Source organism: Aedes aegypti, chromosome 2 (assembly GCF_002204515.2).
Source record: "Aedes aegypti strain LVP_AGWG chromosome 2, AaegL5.0 Primary Assembly, whole genome shotgun sequence".
In the NCBI taxonomy this organism is placed as follows: domain Eukaryota; kingdom Metazoa; phylum Arthropoda; class Insecta; order Diptera; family Culicidae; genus Aedes; species Aedes aegypti.
Genome location: NC_035108.1, coordinates 415,416,211 through 415,442,645, shown reverse-complemented (window position 1 = coordinate 415,442,645; position 26,435 = coordinate 415,416,211). Strand labels below are relative to the sequence as shown.

The window sequence follows — 26,435 nt, the reverse complement described above, 5'->3', positions numbered from 1 at the left end:
CCTTGCGAGGGTGTGAACCAACACCACGATCCTTGGAGGAAGGTTCCTACTGGTAGGAGGTTGTATTTTTTTCACACCTTCAGGCGCCTTACGAAGTGCAGTCAAAGAAAAAAAAGTCCAACGCCGTCGTCGCTGTAAGCTCATTTCCTCATTAGGGCAAAGCGTCCAAGGACTGTGTCTTTGTTTTCGTTGCTCATTTCCTAGGATGCCATTGATTGGATTGGTATATGCGCAGGATAACAAAAGGACCGAAACTGGGCACTGTGGGCCAGAACTTGAAACGTCGCTACAAAATCCCAATTAAATTGATTTTATTCAGTATACCGTGGTCGACATTCCACTATGGTCCAACCATAACTCCAAAACCTTCGCATTTTCAATGCTGTAAAAGTGTTCCACATACTACTTTGATGGCGTATTAGAATAGAAAACGCTAGAGCCAGAAAACCAGTTTCGGTGGACCACCCTATGTCACCCATGGAAACAATCAATAAATCGGTCAATTTAAGTGCTACAAGAAAACATTTTTTTTGGCAAAGTTACTTGAAATTCAATGATCTACAACTTTGCTGAAGCATGTATATAATAATTTCTACATATAATAAAGTTAATTATACCATTTCTACAAAAATTATAAAGTTTTAAAAGTAGTTTAAAAACAAAATTCAGATATGACAAAGCTACTGCTTAAAATTGATAGATACTTTTAAGCACAATCTCATAAAGTTTAATGGCTCAATATGAGCAATGGAATTACATGAATGTGTTAAGAACATATGAGTTCAATTTTTTCAGCTTGAAACTATCACATATTTCATTAGGTCTCATGAATTCTTCTTCTTCGAGATGCGATGATACTCTATGCCCAGAAAATTCAAGGAAATTTCCATTACGAAAAGATCATGTATACTGACCGGATATCGAACCCAGACACCTTCAGCATGTCTTTGCTTCTTTGTTGCTTGGACTCTAACCACTCAGCTAAGGAAGACCCCCCAGGTTTCATGAGCTGCTTGACATAATTAATTGACAGTTATTGGTATTATTTTACTCATGAGTGATTGTAAAAATTTTAACGTAATTTTGCTTTCTATACTAAAACCGTCATTAATTTACCAGAGGGCGATTTCAGCATTTATTGATGTCAAATGGGCAATAGCTTAAAAAGTTTGGAAAAAACTGGTCTTTTGCGTTCCCTTGCATATTTCAATTTTATGAAATTCGCTGCTACCTGCGTTGATTTGTCTTGTAAGGTACACCGGGGAGAGTTGAAATGCAAAGATTTCAATAGAACACCAATAAATGGTATATATTCTACCTAAAAGTTTGTTCCATCTGTAAACTTAATGTAACTGGAATTGAAATTCCCATCATTATGGGCTTTCACTATGATACCTTGATATTTTATCTTACCCCAGCCGTTTTAACTTACCCCGGTGTACCTTATACTTGAAATTCGCCTATAGATGCATACTTGACGTCCTGTAGGACAACGAACTGCAGGTCCTCTTCGAGCATCGTCTACATTTCATGCCCGTAGATGGCTACCGGTCTTATGAGCGTTGAATCTTTTTTGACCGCAACTTCTTGAGGAGGCTATAGTAGGCCCGACTTTCACTGATGATGCGCCTCCGTATTTCACGGCTAGCGTCATTGTCAGCCGTCAGTAAGGATCCAAGGTAGACGAACTCGTCCACAATCTCGAACGTATTCCCGTCTCTCGTATTACTGCTACCTAGGTGAGCCCTGATGCGCTCGGCTGCATCTACTAGCATGTACTTTGTCTTGGATACATTCACCACCAGTCCTTCTCTTGGTGCCGCACTATGGGCGATCAGGTGGCCAATAAACGAAAAAATAACTTGTTCTGATAGGTTTTTCTTGTAAAATTTATGTCCTAGGGTACTTTGAGATGTAAACTAAAGAATCGTGTAGAATTTTGCTGCACAAATTTGCACTTTTTTGATTTAGGGCTTTTTGAATTTTTCCAATATTTTAACCATTTTCTATTAAAAACAGCTAAAAAATAATTCAGAGTATGACTGAATATCGCTAATTCATTCATATCACCATTTCTTTATAAGTTATAATATTTTTAATGGTTTGCACAACGTTAATCGCCTGAATGGCTTATATATATCATCAGTAACAAAACTTATTATTTCGCTATGGGCCCTATTAAAAAGTAAGTTTTGAAAACATGTTTTTGAAAATAAAACATCAAATTTGTATCACAAAACTCATGAATACGACATGAGATGGATAAAAATATTTTTGGCCGCCAGTCTGTATGGAAACCGCCCATAGTGGTGCCTCGAGCTTCAGGCGGGTGTACAGGTCTGTCACTTTTTCAGATGTTCGGCCGACAATGTCTATATCATCCGCGAAGCAAACAAATTGACTGAATATCGTGAAAATCGTACCCCGGCTGTTAAGCCCGGCTCTCCGCATAACACCTTCTAGTGCAATATTGAACAACAGGCACGAAACTTAGTTTTGGGAACTTGTGATCAGAAGACACAGTGTGTTTGTTTGATAAAGTCCATCACCTTGTCATATTCCTCGGCAGGATCCAAACAAACTAGAATGTTCGCCTGAACCCTTCACACAATTTTGCACACCCTTCATCGTTGCTCTTATCAGTCTCGTGAGCTTCCCGGGAAAGCTGTTCTTGTCCATGATTTTCCATAGCTCTATGCGGTCGATATTATCGTATGCCGCCTTGAAATCGATGAAAAGATAATTCGTTGAGACCTGGTATTCACGACGTTTTTGAAGGATTTGCCGTACAGTGAAGATCTGGTCCGTTGTCGAAGCCTGCTTGATAACTTCCCACGAACTCGTTTACTACAGGTGATAGACGACGGAAGATGATCTGGGATAATAATTTGTAGGCCACATTTAGTATGGTGATCGCTCGAAAGTTCTCACAATTCCTTCCACTCCACTGGTAGCTGTTCTGTTTCCCAGATTGTGCCTATCAGCCGGTGTAGACAAATGGCCAGCCTCTCCGAACCCATCTTCATGAGTTCAGCTCCGATACCATCCTTACCAGCAGCTTTATTGTTCTTGAGCTGGTGAATGGCACCCTTAACCTCCCTCAAAGTGGGGGCTGGTTGGTTTCCATCCTCCGCAGTACTGACGAAGGCATTTCCTCCGTTGTCCCGTCCTTCATTGCATGTGCTCTCAGCGCCATTCAGGTGCTCGTCGAAGTGCTGCTTCCACCTTTCGATCACATCACGCTCGTCCGTCAAAATGCTCCCATCCTTATCCCTGCACATCTCGGATCGCGGCACGAAGCTGTTGCGGGATGCGTTGAGCTTCTGATAGAACTTACGCGTTTCTTGAGACCGGCACAGCTGTTCCACCACCTCGCACTCCATCTCCTCCAGGCGGCGTTTTTTCTCCCGAAAGAGGCGGGTCTGCTGTTGTCATTTCCGTCTATAGCCGTTCTGCCGGGTCCCTTGCTGCAGCATGACCACCCACGCTGTATTCTTCTACAAAACTTCCTGGCACTCCTCGTCGATTCAATCGTTCCGTCGACTCCGTCCCACGTACCCGACGTTGCTCTCAGCTGCATCGTTGATGGCTGCTTTAATTGTCCTCCAGCAGTCCTCAAGAGGGGCTTCATCCAGCTCACCCTCTTCCGGTAATGCAGCCTCAAGTTGCTTCGCGTATGCCGCTGCGACATCCGGTTGCTTAAGCTGCTCAAGATCATACCGGTGCGGCCGTTGGTACCATACGTTGTAAGCGATGGAGAGTTTTGGGCGCAGTTTGACCATCACCAGATAGTCGTCAGAGTCGATGTAAGCGCCACGATAGGTCCTGACGTCGATAATGTCGGAGAAGTGCCGTCCATCAATCAGAACGTGGTCGATTTGCGGTTCTGTCTGCTGTGGTGATCTCCAGGTGTATCGGTTTGGAAGGCTGTGCTGGAAGTAGGTGCTACGAATGGCCATATTCTTGGAGGCGACGAAATCAATTAGTCGTAGGCCGTTTTCGTTCGTCAGCCGGTGGGCGATGAACTTTCCAATAGTCGGTCTGAATTCCTCCTCCTGGCCAACCTGAGCGTTTAGATCTCCTATGATGATTTTGACGTCGTGGCTTGGGCAGCTGTCGAACTCGCGAGGGGTCTATTTTATTACTTCAGGTACGCGAGATACCAATACCATGCCCAGCCATTTACCAAACGGTATCAGGCAATCTATGGGCTATATTGCGACGATAAACAGCATCACATATATAATGGAGCCCTGTGGTACGCCATTTTCCAGCTCATGTTCGCGGAACAAGTATCCGTCAACAGCCATCTGAAATGTACGCTCTGAGAGAGAACTCCAAAGCACATTGAACATGCGGCCACGTGTCCGCCAATACCTCAGTTTACTCAGTATACCGTGACCCCAAGTTGTCTCATGTGCCTTCGACAGATCTCGTCGACATTCGGAAGCGATTGATCGAGCTCACCAGAGTAAGTGTCCTCACCACGTCCGTGTTGGTGCTTGTATAATCGTCCAATTGTCGTAACCATAATTGCAGTTCTATTTTTTTTCGATGCCGACGGACATAGAAAAATGCCACTCGCTTACTCATCCGTCGGACATCAAAACTGTTTAGCCGGCCGCAGTGAGGTAACTGTAAAAACCTCACTGCTGCTGCTTCTTTTCTGCTACCGTTTCAAAGTCCATCCGTCAATCAACTGCCTGTTTCACGAACTGTCGGTTGTTTTTAAGCCAAATGGAAATATGAAATTTTCTATGTCGCTGTTCCTTTCGTTCAATGTATTGTTGATGAGAATGCAACATTTAACTCACACACCGATGACAAGCGTTGGGCGCTCTTGCATGAGAACGTCGATGTTTCTGTCATTTCAATTTATCCTATGTAACTCCTAATACTACACACATTGCAGGTCCAGAATCTTGCAAGTTTGGCTTCGGAATGGGAACAATTATAGCATTTCGCCAGCTGTTAGGAAGCTTAACACTACGCCAGATTTTGTTGAGAAGGTCAAGGAGAGTCATCTTCATGGACAGTGAAGACGTTGAAGCAGAGGGTACCCTTCCATATCAGCACCAGTTGGGGCACATCGCCCTTTGTCGAGAGCCCACAGAAATTCAGCAAGGGAGTTGTCGATGTTGTACACGTCGACGGTATAAGGCGAACAATCTGACACCTAGGTGGACCCTCTCTCTCAGCTGCCGATTTCACCATCTGGAACGATGGAGGATAGTTAGGTGTCACCGATCTTTCGCCGTATTCTTCGGCTGCTTCTTTGGGGTGGTCCGTGAAATTGCTCGCTCGCTTGAAGATGACCGGACACTGTTGCCGGTTGCCACGTCATGTATTGACCGTACACCACAGTTCGGGGAGATTTTCCCTATGAAGCTTTCCCACGTTAACACTTCGGGTGGATCTAGGTTGACCTGATGCAGACATCGGAGCGACCGAAGACACTTTCGTCGCCGACGAATCGCCGCCTTTGCCTCGAAATACTTCCATGGCACCGCTTAGGTTCGATTCGGCGACTAGGCCGCGGGATGGACTAAGTCGATGCTTTTTTTTTTTGTATAGCTTCCTACATCCCATTTGACCTCTGGCCGCATGGTTTCTGCTCCCATTTAGCTGATTTGACCAACCGGGTATGGGCACCGCAATCGGGGAGTGATCGCTGTTGTGCGTGTCTGATAAGGTTCGCCAGGTGAACCTCCGAGGCAGACTTTCCGAGCAGAAGGTCACTTCCAGGTTAAACAATTGTCATCGTCACTCAATCACGACGAAACAAATACTATTCCTTCGTTACGGGCGAATCTTCGTTCGGGAGCACTGATCCGACTAAAAATATGAATCATGTTTTCGACAGATTAAAAGCTTTTTTTGGAACAAAAACAAAAAACGAAACACGTCTGGATTTGAACCAACAATCTCTGAATCGTCTACTTCACGCGCTTACCAACAGTGCTATTGTAGAATCATGAGGAGAGCGGGCTGATTTGTCAGTACAACAAATTATGTGATTGCGTTCGTTGGTTGGTGCGAAGCAAGCGAATGTACAGTAAACGCTTTCTTCTTGTGAGTAAGGGTAGCAAGCGGAATGAAGAAAGATTTGTTCGTTGACGATTTTGGATTGAAGTTAGTCGTGCATTCTTTCTTCAATGTCAATGACCTGCCAGAGTTATTATACTGGATGACGGTGCCTTTTTTCATTTCGTCACCACACGGTGACGAATCTAACGATTGCCTAATCTGAATAATACAATGTTTTGTCGATGACTCTATGGATTTGCTGTTTCAACAAGGGCTTTTCTAAATTAAATGCAATCGCACTGTAAATATCATGGTATTTTTTTTATCAATTTTTATAACATAAATACTTCTAAAAGTATGTTATCTATTTTAGAATGTATAAAACATATATTTTAAATGCAAATGCATTTCGATGAAAAATGACATTCTTTCATTCCCAACATTCATATTTTTAACAAATATGACGATTCCAACTCGAACTGCATTTTAACCACTACAAACATGACTTTCTCAAGTATATACAATCTTGTATGAATTCCAGTTTGATTTTTGTTCATTTTGATATAGCTCGTAATTCAGTCGCGAAATTCCTATGTCCAACCCACAGTGCTGTGCAACGACGGCCTGTGCCTGCTTGCGGCGGCTCCGGGGAAAGCCAGGGCGCTACGAGAAATCCCCATATGTTTTCCCTACTATGCTAATTTCTTCAGGAAGTGCACGTAATTCCCTACCTTCCTCATGGATTTACCTCTCGGTAGGATCTCCACTCTGTGGCTCATGCAAATTCTGAACCTTTTCTTCGGTTCGTCATCTCTTTGGTTCCGTGATAACAGAAAGCAAACAGAGAGAAGATAATTGTTTAATATCCTTAGCCTGCCTTTCCGGAATATGATTACCTTCTTGGTCAGCCGAGCGCTACGGGAGGCTTTCGGCTTCGGCAGATTTAAGCGCCAGGCCGTCTGGGGCAGAGATTCACTCGTCATAAACCCAGAACGAACTCGGAACAGATGGGACTGTGGAGGATTTCCGCACGAACACTGCCAGGGGGCGTTGAACATCCGTACAAACAAATAGCGTAGGATAGAGGATGGATGACACCTCGGAAACTACGAACTTTCCGTCTTCTTTCCGGGTGCATCCCGAAACGATTTTATTTGTGGAAAAACATGATTAATTTAAATAAATTATAAAGCATTGCCGGTAATTGGGATTTCCTGACGGGTAGCTTGCTTTCAAAGCCAGTGGGATCGAGGATTGGGGAAATTTGCCTATTTTTACATATTCCGACCAGATGTTGATGCTCTGTACTTTCCGGATCTGAGGGAGTGAGGTGGCGTTTATTGATTACGACACGCGAAAAACCGGACATGTTGAAACCTCTCCACTTTACAAAACTTTGTAATCGACAACTTAATATTTTTGTCAACAGATCCTCACGCCTTTTTTTTATCTTAAGTTGAAAACGTAATGTAATTTACGTACGTTCCCTTATTATTAGCTTCGATATGTTCAAGGTACATATTTTTATTTTTTTCTCATTATTAGTTTACTTTGTAGAGAATGATAGGCCAAAGTTCAGACTAGGTTTCTATCATTATGAAGGCTAAAAAGTATGAGCATTTTTTTGCAAATACTAGTGATTCCGGCAAACTTTGACTTGCCATCAACCAGGTTTTTGAAAGCTTTTTAAAAACGTTAAGAAAAAATCACATGCTAAGTTACAGATTAATTTTCTTCCGTATTTTTTCAATAATTCCGGAGACTTTTCTGGACTTTCTCTTCCCACCAACACGTCGGAATCCTTTATGAATGTGATAGGTCAATAATCACGTGAATTAATTAGCGCATTCTCAAGCCATCTCGTGGCAAACAAACATCATTCCATTTGTTTTCTATCTTTATTAACGAGATTTTTAGCCCTGGGTTAGTTCATCTCGGGACCAACGGCTTTACTTCCCTTCCGAAGGAAGTCGTTTTACTGAAATTTTAGTGACTATCTCGGGGGTGGGATTCGATCCCAGGTCCTCGGCGTGAGAGGCGTGTGTTCTAACCACTACACCAGGTCCGTCCCTCATCATTCCATTTTCATTTTTACAGATAGATACCTAGAAAGTAGAAAGAAGAAATTGTTTCAATTGGAATTGGTAATTGATGTACATATGAAGTCACCATTTTTCAACTCGTGACATATGAACACAATTCCAGTTTTAATTATATATACCGTTTTGATTCATATTACGGACACTTAAGGCCTCAGTGAAGTATAACCCAGCTTGGACCATACAAAATAAATCATTCTGTATGATTTTTTAACGTTATCGAGCGTTGGAAGCCCTTAACTTTCGGATGGTGGGTAAAGAATACGCGTCCGCAACTTGAATAATTTTAAATAAATCAAAACGTGTGGCTTTTTCATGATTCTTATTCCGGACGCTCCCTCACTTTTGCCTCATATTCCGGACGCTTTGATTCGAATTACGGACAGCTCATGATAATCATTAATGGAACAGTCAAATCACAATTGAAATCGTTCAACCACTTAAGAGACGTCTAAGGTAGTTGGGTATTATAAATTTGCAATGATATTTATGGAAAAAACCTAATAAAACGAACCTCGAAAATGAGAACTTTTGGACGGCGAAAATTGAAACATTTCGTGTGAAATGTTTCCCATACAAACGAGAGTGTCCGGAATTTGAAGCTGTCCGTAATATGAATCAAAACGGTATATTGAAAACCAGCGATTCAATTAAAAAACATCGGATCGATTTGGGACCTTATGCATTTTATAGATAAATAAAAAATATCTGCAAGGTACATATTAGCGTTTGGTGATTTTGAATCGATTTTCCGAAAATCGCAAAGTGTAATACTTAAATTTTGCCTCTCTGAACTTACTTGAGGTGAAACGACGATGCTGTTGTTCATTCTTCCAAAGATCTGTATGATCAATGCAAATCATGATCCAATGCACACAGATTGCACATTCATTTGTTTAGGTTGCCTTCATCGGATGGCATATCCGGCTGGAGGAGAAAAAACAAAATTGGCCAACCTGGAAAAGGGCTCAGCCGTCGAATATTGCACCTTGTGTCAATCAATAAATAACACCGCACTTTCCAAGTTTAAGCCACCAACTGCTGCAATTTTCGGCAAACAATGGCAGTTGAAAAAAACCTCTAATCCAACCCTTCTATCTGACCCATTTTCATTCCACATGGCACAAACGGCCCAAAAGCGAGTGCAGATTTATTTACTCAGAAATAGAAAACCCACCGAACGTGAAACTGGAAACTTCGAAAATTAATAGCTTCGATCCGGGTTCCGCCAGGTAGGGTTATCCCTCAACGAGGTTTGTGCGTGTATTTACTTTTTGATAGTCGCACCTGAACCGACCGTTCCCTATCAGAACCAGAAATTAATAGTTCGTTAAATTATTTACCCTTGGAAAGCAACACCAACCAGCATATCGCATCGTGTACGCAATTCGTTGCAGTCGAAACAGGTCCTGAAGCGGCCATAGTCTGTCGTGGTTTACACAAATGCGATGTCCTGTGGGACGCGTCCGACGAGTCAGGATTATGTAAATATGTGCTCAACAGTTGGACTCTTGGTTGGTCTCCGATGGTGGGCTACGGTGGCATGGTAATCGTACGATTTGATATGCCCTACCATCCCGGGAAATGTGGCCAGGCTATAAGGGTCCAGTTTGTGGATAATTTATCAACTTGTAAACACGAGATAGGACAGCGAAACCGGATTTTGTGAACTAGCAGTGATGGCAGGTTTGGAACATTAACATACTAACTGATGCGATACAAATTCTAGGTAAATTCTCATATTATGCGAGACAGGGATATTTTTGATTGCAAATAGTTCTCTAGAAATAAAAATTTTAAATGTTTTCGCACCATAACTTTTAGTTTAGTTTAGTGTCCGTCATCAGTATTTTTATAAATCAATATACCGCTTTATTCTTTTTTTTTTTAATAACGCCATAAAAACTGGACAAGGAGGGCTTTCTTAGTCTAGTACTAACGTCCGCGGAGACAAAACAAAGCCATGCTAAAGGTGTCTTGGTTCGATTCCCGTGTGGTCCCAAATATTGGTAATGGAAATTTAATTAATATTTCTGGGCATACAGTATCATCGTACCTGCCACATGGTATATGATTGCGAAAACGGAAATTTATACTAAGTAAGCAGACTATCCCTGAGAGAGTGGAGACAGCTGGCTTAGATTGCGAGCTCCCAAAAGTCAAGGGAACCTGTCATTAACTGTCAATAGAAAACCGCACATTCGAAAGACAGAGCGTTAAAAATCGTTAAAATTCAAGTAAACGTAATTAAAATTTCTGGGTGTTTTTAGATGATTGCACATTTCAAAAAGTTGCATACCTAAATACAGTTGTGTGATGGCAAACTGAAATTATTTTTTTATATTCATATCCTTTTTCTTAGTCTGCAACGAGAAGTGAATATGATTTTGACCAAAATAAGTTCATTTAGCCGTTATGCATAGCCTCAGAATAAAAGAAAGAAGTCAAAGAAGGCAAGAAAACATGCCAACTGTAGGTGAGCTGCCTCCCTTCTCTCAGATCTATCCTAGCGATCCAAGAATTCCATAAACATTAAAAATTCTCTTAGTTTCTACTATTATGGATCAATTTTCATAATATGTATCAAATTTTGACATAATATGGATCAGTGCGCAAAATCGAGAGCTTTTCAACCCAATGCATTTGTATTGCAGTAATTTGGCGAAAGTGAACAATGCGGCAAATCTAATTGCAAAAATAAGCGGAGTGGAGCTGGAAACAAGGGCATAACGTCCTTTTATGGACAGCAGGGAAACTTCTCTCCATTCTCTTAAAATTCCTTGGACAAATTACTCGGGAAATTTTTAAGTATTTTCGCGGAAAAGTTTTTGAAAAAATACTTGAACGTATTCTCTAGGAACTTCATAGGAATAATAAATCTTCGAGCTGTTTAGTGGAATACCTATAAGTAGATGAAAAAAACGAATCTAGTACTATACCATTTAATACCGCTAGAGTGTGTATCCTTTGACAGATACGCGTATTTTGACCTCAACTGTAAGGCCGTCTTCAGTGTCGTGTACTAGACTCGACTTCTAGTACACGACACTGAAGACGGCCTTACAGTTGAGGTCGAAATACGCGTATCTGTCAAAGGATACAAACTCTAGTGGAATTAAATGGTATAGTACTAAATTCGGTATTTTCATCTACTTATTCATAGGAATGCTTAAATACTTTAAACATTTTTAAGTTAGGCATTTTTGAAAAGTATAATATACAAGTAAAATATATTTCCGAGATGATTTTGATGAAAGGCGAGATGTTGCTCCTTAGTTTAAGGGAAATCTTAAAATAATTATGTGTGAAAAAATAAATTCTTGTGGAACATAAGGGGAAATAGTAAATAAATAATAGGAAGTCCAGATAATTTTAGCTGATTTTTTTTTTTCAGACAATCCTGTAGAGAAACTTCAAGAAGAATTTCAAAAGCAAAGGTGTTAAACTGCTGGCAAACTTTCTGAAAAAAATCGTGGAATGAATCCTTGCTTAATTATGTCTACGACATTTTCGGTGAGACCCCTAGAATTTTTAATGCTAATTTTTGAAGAAAACATCATTATTTATTTTATCTATTTGGCTTTACATCAATTATTTTGATAAAACCTCGCCAACAATATTTCGCCAATTCACTCGGTTCATGGCCGCTTCTCTCCATCCTCGATGTGACCCACGCTCTCCGGGTCAATCCACCTAGCTCGCTGCGCCCCACGTCTTCTTGTTCCGACCAGATTCGTAGCGAACACACCATCTTTACAGGGTTGTTGTCCGGCATTCTTGCAACATGCTCTGTCCAGCGTATCCTTCCAGCTTTAGCTACCTTCACGATACTGGGTTCGCCGTAGAGTTGAGTGACCTCGTGGTTCATCCTTCGTCGTCCTGCATGCCGCCGAAGATCGTCCTTAGCACTCGGCGTTCGAAACCCCCAAGAGCTCGCAAGTCCTCCTCGAGGATAGTTCATAGAGAAAACATCAGTAATTCCTGATAATCATGATCCAAGGAGGATACTTAAACCAAACAGTTGGAATTTATATGTAATAAGGACGTAGACTTCCAGGAGAAATGGTTAAAATTATTTCTAAGGCATTCTCTGGCGAAATCTGGCGAAATCTTCTAGAGATTCTTCGAGAATTTTTCTGGTTAGATCAGAAAGTTTGAGAATGACTTTCCGTGGGAATTCCTCAGTGAAAACTGGTAAAGGAGTTAGAGAAAGCACTGAAACTTACGAAAATAATTCATGAAGAAATTTCCTTAGGAATTTCCAGACTGGAAGAATCACAAAGGACATTTATTGCGAGCTTTTTGCTAGAATTGTTGAAGGATCTTTGACTGGATTGCAATAAGAATGCATATTTTTCGTAGGAAAATTGATATTTAAAAATTTCACTGGTGTGTTGCGAATTGAAACAAATAATAAATTAAAAAATAAATACATATTTTTATAACTAAGAAATTTGTGTAAATCGTGATTCTTGGGACCGACATTACGCCAATGTTACTTATATTCACAATTTAGAATCAACAATCAAGGAAAATGATTTCCAACAATGCATTGAATGAATTGAACTCATACTGCATCTTATCCAATCAGCAATTTATTATGCTTTGAAGTTTGAATTTTATAACCTTTGGGTGAAGAATTATTCATGGCTAAAGACGTCAACTTCGGAAAAACATTTTTTAAGAATATGAATTTAACTTCTTCCTTAGTGAACAAATCTTACTCGTGATAATAAATTATAGGTCTTTCTCGAGTCGTTCTTGGGCCATTTTCAATTGATTTTTTTATTTTTTTCAAACAGCCGTCAAATTTTATTTCCCTATGGTAGCTTAACGTTTTACTTTTTGCACATCTATATTGGAAGAAATAGAGAAAAATAATAAAAATTAAGTTCCGCTCATTGAAAGGCGAGCTCATATTTTATTGAAATTATGAGTGGTTTTGATTTATCGTGCACAGTTTATTTAAAAATGGTAGAGGAGGCCATGTTGCGATAAATGAATACCAGTTGTTTAAACGGATGAACTTTTCAATCGGATTTGCAGTTCCTTAAGATTAAATTAAACAAATTCAAAATTTTCAAATATTTTTTCCAAATACTTCCGGGCTCAAAATGCATTGAAAATTTGGTTTAGGAGTCAGTTTTGAACGAAGAATCTGTAAATCAAATAATCTCAACACCCCTCAAAAACCTAATTCATGCAAATCCACATTTTTAGAAGTTTTGGTTGAAATTTTTTGAACTTGCAAAGAATTTTGGGTGCACTTTTAACCAGGAGGTGTGCTATTGAGAACCATCCGATATTTTTCTTGATATTTAGTTAAAAAAATGTGAAGAAAAACAGTAAACAGAAGTGAATTTATTTATTTCAAGAGCAATTTATCGGAAGACAGCTGCCAATAGTCTCTGCGTATCAAATTTGTCTCTAAAATCACTAGTTTTTAAATCGTCTTGCGTTGTGGTTTAACATCCGGCTATATTTTTTCGTGTTGCATCTATCATGTTGCATGAATTTCGAGTGTGTGCGTACATTGCCAGAGATGTATTACGTAGTGTGTTGAGCGCGTTTCATGGTGTGTTGCGTATGTTGCGTAATATTTTCGGCATGGTGTAAGTGCCAATACTTGTGCAGCGGATGAGTGCATCTGTGTATCATTGATTCTCTCAGTTACTTGGAGAGGAGAGACAATGCACAGAGAAGTTGGGAAATACTTGACTAGTGCAATATATGGAACGAATAAGTGTATTAACGTATATTCTGTAAATTCTGAGTTGCCAATTCGATATGGTTCAAATGTTTTTGTTTTTAAATATGGATTAATTTTACAATTTTCGCTTGAAAAAAAAAAACCGTGTGGAGCGAATCGTATACATCAGTCAGTTTCAACAGTACGTAGTGAAGATTTCAACCCTGGTAGTTTACAAAAATAATACATGATTCTTTTCAGTAAAGCTGTTCAAGGTTCGACATCGAGGTTAGAAAAAAAAACAACAGAAGGATTCGTAAGAAATCTGGTGAAGTCTTTCCATAATACACCCCAACCTCTTTTTACGACCGTTATCGGGGGTTCGTAAAAAGAATCGGTCGTAAGAAAATCAGGATTATAATAATGTTTTTGAAAAATGCAACGACTAGATGTGGAAATATATATCCGAGATATTCGGCAAAGTTGAATCATAGGTTAAGAACGTTCCAAAATAGTCTTTCAAGTTTTTATGTTTTGGTAATAGATGGCAACACTGCTCGATTGTTATCAAAAGAGCCAGTTATATGGGGGTGTGATATGCAAATACCAATAAATTTTAAAGGTAATAATACCGAATGTTCACCAAAGTTGAAGGAAGTGTTGCGAGCCATATAGTCGGCCGAAGCACAAATGGTTAGGTAGCTGGCAACACTGTTTAAGAAGAATAAAAAATAGATCAAAACCATAAAACTTGAGCGGAACAGAAAAATATAATGCTTAGCAACATAGCAATACTTTTCAACTGTAATCCAGTTTTTCATGAAGGGTTCTAAACTTTGTCGTAGCTGGCAACACGGCTCAAGTGAAATTGCGCCACCAGGTAGTTCTAGTGTGCATGAAATTTTAGTTTTTGCGGATATCTCAGGATCCTGACCACTTAGAAGGATGGCGTTCTCGTCAAAGTTGTTCAGTAGCTCAAGGACTTTCATTATTCTAGCCAATAGATTCGAGATTTTGCCACCAGGCAGCGCTAGTGAGCATAGAACTTTTTTGTTTTGCGTACATCTCAGGATTCTGACCACTTAGAAAACGGTCGATAATCTGAATTTCGGTCGTAAAAAGAACCGTCGTGAAAAAAAAAAACGGTCGTAAAAATAGGTTGGGGTGTACATAATATTTGACTGTATTTCAATGAATATACAGTGATCCCTCCATGAGTCGATGTTCCATGACTCGATATCGACTCATGGAACCATACTGGAAACAAAATTTCATGGTTACTATGATGGTCCCTTCAAACAGCTTTCCAAAGGATTGCTGTTCCATGACTCGATATTTCCATGAGTCGATGGTCCCTTCAATATCGACTCATGGAGGTTTCACTGTATTTATTTTGGGAAGGGTGGGACCATCAGGGCACCCAACTGACGCGATCTGCACAGGGAACTTGGGACAGCTCCCTCAACATTTCGTGGATTGAGAGCGGGCTCGTCGATCCGGACTATTGGGAGTATTCGTTAATTTTACAATTCTTCGTGAAAACTTGTTTCTGGAAGGGGATTATCTTCTGTGTGGGTTTCGTACAAGCGTCTCTGCTTGCAGGTCCACATATTCTTTTTAGGCTCTCCATATAGGAAACTGGCTGCTTACAAACAACAGTACAAGCTTGATCTAATTGCTTTACAGATTATTTCAGTGTTATATGCAGATAAGGCATCAATAGCTGGTAGTACCACATCATCATCATCATCATTATTTTAAGCTAAATACACATTACTTTTAAGTTACGCAATTTATTAAATTTATATAAGTAAGCCCAAATGTTAAGACATATTATTATTATAAAGTATTCTAACTATGAGTTATAATTCTTAGGGGCATAAGGTGCTGTTTAAGATACACCAGGAACGTCTTGAAAGATGGAATGGAGAGAAATTTAAGGAAAAGATACATCGAAGCCGACCTCTAATTTTCATAAGCATTAATCTGTTAAACCAGAGAACTATTCAAGCTGAAAATTTGAACGATTGGTCACGATCAGCGAGGAGCTATGGAACTTCTAAAATGAGAAAGTCCAGGCATTGTTTTCGATGTTTGAAGATTTAACTTGAGCTGGACAACGTGTTAGGCTTTTTTCAACATATTCCAAAGAAAACCATCAATCGATGGAAGATACAGATGAGAAAATTACTCTATATGTAAATTTTCGTAACAGGAATACATTTCACCAACCATAAAGTGATGTTTGCAAAATAATTTTAATCAAAAATGTTGTTAAAACAGGATTAATTGTAACCAACATGAAAGTTTTGATGATTTTTTTTCACTTCCGTAATCAGGCATATTTGACTATGTTCGAGTACTACAATCGCATTCTAGAACCTCTCGGCTTGGCATGAGTTTCAATGAAGCAAACGAGGACGGTGACGAAGCAATGATCGCCTTCGCGCATCCAAAAAACGATAAGTAGTGTTCAATACGTCGGCATTTGACTTATATGGAGCGAGAAACCAATTTTATGGAACCAAATCCCAAAATGTCTTAATTGTTAGTGTGTATAATAAATGTAGATTTGTGTGCTAGAAATAAAGTGTATTGGTTATGTGTAATGGACTTGTAAATAAATTATAAAAGTGTAACTGATGTTTTAAGTGGATAAACCCAAGAAAGCCCACCACGAATCGGTAATCCGACCGATAAATGCAATCACCGGACGTCCACTTCAACCACCAAAGGATTCACTATCCAAAAGCACCATCGTACAGTCCACTCTGGAAAGAAGATAAGGACCAGCTCCCAAACAGATTACGTTTGAAGAATTGAAGATGATAGATATTAGGCAATTTACATGTTTTAAAGTGAGATTTGCCCCACTGACTCGAAATGTTGGTCCGCTATCAACTAGAAACTAGATCAAAAACTGGAATACTCCTCAAAGTATCCTTAAAAAGTTCTGACTGCACAATAGTAAACTCTGAATGATTTCATTTTTATTTTGATCCATACAATAGAAATTCGTTCAACAACTACAATTTTCACGAATTCCAATATATTTAAATAATTTCTAATCTAAATCGCATTTAAATCCCAATCAAATTTGTATTGAGATTGAAAAATAAAATTATAAATAAGTTTACATCCCATTTCACTCAATAAGTAAATGTTTTGAATTCATTTTTTTTGAATTGTGTTTGGCGTTGGTAAAATGCTCAAATGTATATCCTTTTCGGGACTAACCAGCACAATTGTGCTGTTAGGCACTCATGACATTGAATGATTCTTTTAGCCAATAAATCATTGTTTTACTGAACTTTTTTGATTTCGATTTTAGAATTATCATTGATACTTGTATTTAAGCACAAAAGCTTTTGTTAACATTTTAGAAAATTTGTGTAGAAAACACCAGCTCAGGTTAATCAAAATGTAAACAAGCACCGTAAGGATTGAAAAAGTTTTATGTGTTGCACTTTTTAACTATTAGTTTTTTTTCTAGGTACGAATCGAGGGTGAAAGAGTCATTCTTTGAAATGGTGAAGATCAAATAAGAATTGATTCACACAGCAAAGATTTCTGGAGGGACAAAGTGGGACCAGCACAATTGTGCTGGAATTTGACCCTAAAATGTTCATGGATTGATATAATAGCCAAAATAAAGAATGATTTGTTCTACGAGATGATGAGTTTACAGGGTAAATTTTGAAATAATCACTCAAATATGGTCCATCCCGAAAACATGCATTAGTAATGGTAAATAATCACGGTGGTACAGTGGTAAGGTGTCAAATCTTTAATCCAGAGATCCCGCGTTCGAGGCTTTGTGGTAAATTTTTTTTTTATTTTAGAAATATAGAAATATAGAAATTATATACAGTAAAAAAAGAAAGGCATCATTAAATTAATTATCTCGTTGAAAGTCAAATTTACCTAGTAAAAACACATATACTTATTTGTATAGTTGCAAAGCTTCAATGGTTTTCTCTTTAACATTGGCCGCTCAAAGCCTAGGCTTAGAAAGCAAACCTGAAAGTACACCTAAACTTCAATCGATTATTTCCAGTAATTAACTTTTAGCATAAGCAAAAGCAAAACCTTTAATGACCTTAAATCGTTTCTTTTCTAAAGTTTTGAAAGAGTTCCAAATGTTTAAAGTAAATTGCTTTGATATTATGACTTATCATTCATAAGAAAAAAGTTTTTTTTTAATATAATTTCTTAGAATATTACATAATATTTTTATTTCATTGAAAACACATTGTATTGATGGATTTTTACTTCCATTTCAACCAAAATACTAGTTTTATTGGAAATTCGTAAAACCTCGTTTGCGCAGGATTTCCCGGAACAAGCTAAGATTTTTGTCTTGAATCCCGGAACGAGTAAAATGGCAAAGAGATGGACACTCTAGCTACAACGGTTCAGAAAAATTGAAGGGTAGAATGGAGTAATAATATGGTGAATAAAACTAACAACACTCGATTCCTTGATGTTTTTATAAAAATTTCTACAAGAAATTTTAAAAAATTTGCACGAAGCAAAAATAAAATAGCGATATGTAAGAATTTAGAATTGTGGATTTCTTTCTAAGACATGAAATCACTTCTCTAATCTAAATGCTTCATTTTCATTTTGCTTCGTGCAATGGAAGTTTGACAGAAAATTACAATTTCACATAGAGTCATAACTTTTCTAAACCTTAATTAATTTCTAAAATATTTGAACATCATTCGAATCACCATAACATTCATCATCTTCTTCTTCTTTCTGGCGTTACGTCTCAACTGGGACAAAGCCTGCTTCTCAGATAAGTGTTCTTATGAGCAATTATTAACCGAGAGCTCTCTTTGCCAATTAATCATTTTTGCATGTGTATATCATGTGGCAGGTACAATTATACTCTATGCCCTGAGAATCGAAAAAATTTCCTTTACGAAAAGATCCTCGACCAGCGGGATTCGAACCCATGACCCTCAGCATGGTCATGCTGAATAGCTGCGCGTTTACCGCTACGGCTATCTGGGCCCCATTCATCACTTCATTTTAAATAGAGCTACAAATCTTACTATAACTCAAAACGTTGCAAGTTTTCAATGTTGAAGACTGTCGAAAAAGTGTCAAAAGAAGGCCCCGTGCAAGATAGACATTCGTAGAAACTAATCCACCGATATTTGAAACCGCAATAGCGACACACCGCCTATTTGTCTTAGGGATTAAATTAATTTGCCGATCCGTAAAAGGTGTGATGATACGCTTGGGAGATAGAAACGGCAAAATAAGCGACCGAGAGCAATCCGTTAGCGAGCTTTGAAATTCTTCCGACTTTCTGTTTGCGCATCGTTTTCGACACGGGTGGCATTCGGAAGGCCAGGTTAGGTATTGCATTGACCGGAGATCAGGGTGGTGATGTAATCCTTTTGCACAAAAATTTATCTGACTTTTGTCGGCAGATATCTTACGATGCTGGTGGCCTCACTGGTTCACCTGCGCGTAGAGGATCGGATTTATCGCATCGGAAATAACCGCAAGCAGCGATTGGCTAGAGATGGTGTAATGCCATTTGTCACATCCGGATCTGATGTGGAACTTGGATAACGAGATTACTATTAGTGTGTTAGATTCTATGGCATTATGCGATGGACCGGAACGGAGTTACGAATGTGTGAATGTTGTGGACAAGGAAAAAGGTAAGAAGATAATTACATAATTTTATAACATACAACTTCTTGGATGATCTCTAGAAGGGTGAATTTTTGTATACAAATGCATCATTGAATTTGGATCATTTCTGCATTTGTTTTAAATCTTTTGCGGATTTTTTATTTCTGCATTTTGTCGGCTTTATCGGTATTGAGGTAGCTAGAACGACTTTTGCTTCTACTTCTCCGACTTTTCGGCGTATATTATGCATTCTTTTAAGGGTTTAGAGGCTATTCAAGGGCAACCTTTAAACCCTTTGAAGAATGCTCAATACAGTCAATGACGAAATGTATTAACCAAATGATGTTTTCCATACAAAAAGCTCATGTTTGGAGCTCTGTATTTCAAATTCTGGTAGTCCGAATCGCCTGAAATTTGGAGGACGAACAATATTGTTATCTTTTGGAAGTTAATTACTTTTGTCTTTGAATAACCCTCTTGCAAAAGAACTGAAATCAGATGACTATATGAAAAACTTCAGATGGTTTGTAGTTTGTCATCCAAATTTTAGCCAGTTCGGACTACCAGAAGTTGAGATGCAGAGCCCCAAACTTAAGCATTTTGTATGGGAAAACAACAACTGGTTACTAACATTAGTCAATGAATGTATAGCCGAAAAGTCGGAAAAGGTACTCATTCGTTTATAATACTACATGAGTCTTGCAGACAATTAAACTACCAAGAATCTTGAGAACATTTCATCAAACGTCTCTGAAAGAATCAATCACAATCTTTGCATTGCATTGTTTAGGAGTCTGATCTCAAGATTCATGGTAAGTTTTAGTTAAATGGAAATAATACAGTAAACTTGACTTGAAGTCTACTACTACAATATACGACTTTGATGTCGTTCTTATAGTTGAGGTCTAAATATGCATATTTGTTATAAGATACAAAGTTATGTGGAATTAAATTGTACAATACTTAATTCGATTTGGATAAAAAACTTTTGTATGTTTTAGGTAAGAAAAGAGTAATGAGTAAAATAAAGAAGCAAATATATCGAACCCACCATATTTCAACTCATTTTCCACAGGTATGGCAGCAAATTACATCCCTGAACCCTTCTCTTCAAATAAGTACATCAAGCTGCCAGAATCCAACGTTCCCAAATGGAAGCAAGCTCCTCCATCCACATTCGGTTTCCACACGTCGGACGGGCACACGACCCGCACCATCTCCGGCCAACCGACTTCAGCTTTTTGGCTCCGAATAGAGAACATCTGAAATTAGCACCTGCGAAAATACCAACAGAAATTCCACTTTTCGCTTCACAACTCTCCTGCGCACATGTATCCGCCATCGATGGGCTTGATTCCTGTGCAGAAGGGGTAGTTGCAACCCCTTTGTTAGGGATTTCAGATGGTACACAGCTCTGAGGGTTGATTTTTTTTGCTTGCTTTACTCGTGTGCTTTCCTGTCAAGGCCAGCCTTGGTAACAATAATCCTGCACCGCACAGTTTGCGCGAAATATTTGTAATCTAATATAGAGGCGAAGAGGCTGCTGCTGTTGGCCGTTTTCATACTATAACCAGAGGGACGCTTGAGGACGATCGTTATTGGCTTCATGTACGGGTGACTGTGGGGTGCCTTTGATTTCTAAGGACCTAAGCAGAGAAGCAACAAAAAAAAAAATCGGCAGGTGAAAACCATTTCTATGCTCTCCGACGTCTCCGTCGAAAGCGAGAACGATGAAGTCATTGCAGATCATGGCGGGCGAGGTGAATGGCAAGTGGAAAAGAAATGTTCAACTGAATGGGTTGGAAGTCCTTGAAAAACGAGTAAGGATCCGAGGCTGCGCAACGAAACAAAAGGCAACCGTTTCTTGATTTTAGAAATGAAAAGTTAGAAAAAAAATGGAATCAACTTAGGAGGGATTAAAATCGGAAAGTGAAGACGGTTTCTGCTTTTGAGGAATTCTTTTAAGGAATTGCAATCAATAGACACCTACCTTCAATATGATGTTTTTGTGGTTTCTGGTTCGACATAGCTTTGTGATTAAATGGGAAAAAAAATCTTGTGGGTTCTTCATTACATTCTTGAAATCTGAAAAACTGAAAGCGGGATCTTGTAGTTGAATTTTTTACAATGATTTAAAACATTTTTTTAACAACTCACACAAAATCTGTAAAAGTTTTAAATGGAATTCATTCGTTGAAAATTCGTTAACATGAATTGAATTGTAAATTTATGATTCAATGCTTTAGCATAAGCCATCCAATAATTAGTATACTGAACTGCTTACATGGCATGAATCCTACTAGTAGAATTTTAGATTCTTTTAATTATTGTTATTCTTTAAATGTGGCACCAAATTCGAATCATTCTCTTCATTTTAATAGTTATGGTATAGATATTTATTCATCTCAACCTATCATTATTATATGAAGAATTAAAACAAATTTCAATTACTGAATATTCTCGTTTTGCTTCATTATTTTTTTAATGTAAATTCATAGGTCTTGATACTAAACAGTTTAATTTTTCAGATGGATCATTGTCCCAAGATATTGCTGGTTTTGAAGTGTATAACCATTATTCAGCATATTCAGCATAACTCCAATCCAATTGTTCTATTTTCGTAGCTGAATTAACAGCCTTATATCTGCATTCAGTAACACCTTTGCACCCTTTTTGTATAAAACTTCCAACAATGAATGTCATCCATCATTTTTCTCTCACAGTGGGTGAAGTTGGACGCGCATAATACAATGTGTTGACTGATTAATGGGTCCAATTAATGGCTTAGAATATCCCAGAACAGATAAATAATAAACTGGTAGAGGTTCTATTAAACGGTAATTTCAGCCTGGCCAGTTACTAACATAGAAACAATGGATTTCATACTATTCTTCTAGGAATCCTCTAAAACAGATTTTATCAGAAATTCCCAAATGTTCCAAGCCATCCTTCAAAGTTTTCTTTATGTTCCTGTTACTGTGATGAATCCGACAGAAATTTCTACAGGAATTTGTTGTGGGATTCCTATAGAGGTTTCTCAAGAATCAGTTGGAATCCCGAATGTCAGTTCCCCAAATATCCCGTTTCCCATAATTGCCCACTTCCCCGGCACTCATTATTGGCATAAATTCATGGTCTTTTTCCTATCCATATTTACGAGATTTTCAACCCTGGACTAGCTCATCTTGCGACCATCGGCTGTACTTACCTTTCGAAGGAATTCGTTACTATAATCTTTACGTCGTTAGTGACTATCTTGACGATGGGATTCGATGTAAGGTCTTCGACGTTAGAGACGTGTGTTCTAAGATGGTAAACGAACTGGCCATCTGATATACACTCTTCTTTACTTGATTGGCGGTTCTTTCGAGTTTCACCGTTCTCAGCTTTGTTTGCAATATGTGTTTAGTGAACATATACCATCTTTTTTGATCTCTCAAGTTTACCACCTTCTCAGAAGACTAGTCTTGCACCTTTTTGAGTTGCAACATTTTCGGGAAAAGGGCCATGCGTTCATGGAAATGACATTCGGGGTAATGATATCCTAAGGGAAAAGTAGCACAATCGCCAATAATGGCCAAATATCTCCTTTGATTGTCTATCGAACATTTAAGTTAAGGCTATTCGTGCAGATTGAATTTCAATGTTTAGAAACAATTATTGCATGTAATACATGGGATAATACACAAATTATGTCACGCTTAATTATCACTTTTTTAAGTCCTTGTACAGGAATTAAATCATGATTTTTTAAATGATTTATTTCAAGATTCTATTTTCGAAATATTAAATCATTTCTCAAAACTAAAAAAGCAGTTTTCTTCGGATTGATTAGCAAACCAAGAAAAAACAATAACGTCCGTTTATGATAAACGATAGAACACAAAAACGGATTTTTTTTTCTAGATTTTCTGTCGTTTCGGAAAAAATGCTCTTTCATTTTTGACGAATGATCGATTCTTAATAGAACCTTTTAAGGCAATTCTTTAGATGTCACCACTGGTAATTTTTCGGAGACTAGTCTTTCTGTGAAATCAAGGATTCAAGTGTCGATTTTACTACTAAAAAATTCTCTGAAAGTTTAATGAAAAGCATCCAATTATATCTCCAAAAGTCATTTCGGAGATATTCTTTAGAAAAACTTTGGAAGAATCTTGCATTACTTTTTTATGTCTTACGAGATGTTTCTAAAATCACTACCAACAACTTACAACATCCTAAACCTTATCCATATACTCGAATATAAATTTTTCCAAGAATTCTTCTAAAATTTATCTCGCAGATTCTTAAGGTATTTCGTCTGAAAAATTCCAAATATTTTTTCAGGAGCTCTCTTGCAGAAATTTTTGGAATGCCAAAAGTAATATTTAGAGGAATTTTCCTTGAACGGTTGTGAAACTTATAGAATTCATTTGATGAAGCACTGAAAAAAAATCTTTGGAATAATTCTTAAAGTATTCTTCAAAGAATTTCTGTTTGAATTATTGGAGGCATCCTGATGAAAACTATGGAAGTAATTAATAGTCATATCACAGTTTTTTTTCTGGACTAATAAATTTGAGATGTTGAAGACAAACTTTGTTTAAATTCATAGAAGAAATCAAAATATAGCACAGTTTCTTCTGGTTATGTTTATGAATAATTTTTCGTAAAAACCCCTAAAACATTTCTCGAATTTCCATGAGAACCAATAACAAAATTTTTGAGATACCCGTAAGAGCACTACAAGAAAAATCGCAAGATTAAACTTTTGGAGAAATCTTCGACGAAATCCCAGAGTTTTCCAGGGGAAATTCCTGCAATAATCGCTATAATATCTTATTCATAGAGTAGGTTCCGAAATATTGCTAAAAGCTACTTATCTAACTTCAATTAGCTGAGATATTTTGCAATTTTTTTCATGAAGCTCCAAATGTATTCTCTCAGCTATTCCTAGGATAGTATTTTAAAATGACTTAAGGTGAAACGGCGAAGAAAGCATCCAGCAGCAGTATACTTTTTATTTTGGATTTGTGCACTATCAGAAAGCTAAAAATAAGAAGATCAGAAACATTTGTCTACTATATCTCCTATGTTGTGCCTTTGAAAATGTGAATAGGGGCAAAAGTCGGCCATTGTGGCGGCCATCTTTGGAATCCGAGATGTTTCACCTCAAGGCAAATCCAGTTTTTTTCAATGAATCCTGCCTAGAGCAATGCTTGAAGATGTGGTTCTTAGTAAGATTGTTGTACTGGGTTCGAGCTTTGTTGATCCTGAATCGCTCTGTGGTGTTCCTGAGTGCACTCTCAGGATGAAACTGAAAAATTGGGAAATGTCCATGGTAGAATCCAATTGGAATGCCACGGATACATCAAAGCAAGCGAAAAGATTCATAAACCTCAGTCATGCAAAAGCCCGGGCTATATTGAATCTTAATAAAGGAAATCTCAGGGTAATAACTGACCTGATGACCGGTCACAGCCATCAAAGAATATTAACATTTGGAAAAGGGTTATTAGACTGCCGTTATACGCATAATTGTCCCATGTTACTTTTTGTGCATTTTGACTTTTTGTCATTAAACAGTTTATTTTTACGTATATTTTTAGAAAACACACACCAAAAATTAACTTTGTTCGGAAACTCAATGAAAAGCAAGCCAAGTCAATTTGTCCCATTGTTGAATTTCTACGCATAACTGTCCCACTACTGTATTTCTACGCATAACTGTCACACTATACAATTCGCTGCGCTGATCTCGAACAAAATAGTCAGTAGGCAGTTTTGAATTGTGAAAATCGTTTTGAATACCTTCTTACGTTGGCTTTACATCCCATGTGGAACACAACCTGTTTTATTTTTTATTTTCGAGTCCATGGCTTGCGACAAATCAACTGCATGATTTAGCAAACCATGTCTAAATAAAAATAGTTCAAATGATTTTGGATGACTTGGCCACATGCTGGGTTGTTCCGAATACCGGTTCATTGGTGGAAGTGGCCATATTATATTGGCGAATCTGAAACCTGGCTTGCGACATATCAATTTTCATGAATTTGCAAATCATGTCGGATTGTTCCGACTTCCCGGTTCCCTGGGGGAAATGGCCTCATATCCATCGGTTCTGAAACCTAGCTGGCAACATTAAACTACATAAATTCCCAAATCAAGGCTAAAGAAAGGTAATTCAAAGGTTCTTGGATAACTTGATAACATGCCAGGTTGTTTTGGGTACCCTGTTCTCCAGAAGAGGTGGTTATTATATTGGCGATTCTGAGACCTATCTTGCGACACATCAAACTTGATGAAGTCAAGAAGAAGTCAAAGTCATGTCAAAAGAAGAATAGTTCAAGGGGTTTTGGGTGACATGGCCACATACTGGGTTATTCTGGGTAATTGGTTCTTCGATGCAAGTGGCAAATATGTTGATGGTTCTGAAGCTTTATTTGCGATGTATCAAAAATCATGATTTTGCAAACCAAGTCCAAAGAAATGTCAAATCGTGGGAAGATTTGGTCGGTGTTCAGACAGACTGAACTAAATGTTTTTAATGATTTCAGGAAAACGTACCGCAAGCGTTCGGAGCAATAATATATTGGGATTATTTGCTATAATAATGGAACTTATCTGTTTGATGCAACATTTGAGTCAAAACAGCATCGGAGAAATTAGAATTGACGGAGTCCTTGACTAATCTTTGCAAGGCCAAAATATCATCAAGTCTGGTCTGTCTGAACACCGACCATTTGTGTCGTGAATTTTGAGTTAAATATTTACTCGTTACTCCGCAAAACAACCTTGAACTCGCAGATGAGTTTCTGTCAAGTCTGCAGCTGGAAGAGTCGATGTATTAATTTATAACATCTTATAAACTCTCTAACTTACTCATCCACTCTTTCTTTCACTAACTCATACATTGTCTCATTATCACACATACAGAAAACTTTGCTTTCCATCCCAAACTATAAAATCGTATTTCTTCACTT

The 26,435-nt window shown here is 38.2% G+C and overlaps 1 pseudogene; it reads right to left on the bottom strand.

The window, feature by feature from the left end:
* Positions 1–20,558: 20,558 nt before the first annotated feature.
* The window catches only part of LOC110675226, a 139,639-nt pseudogene continuing 133,762 nt past the window's right edge, over positions 20,559–26,435 (bottom strand).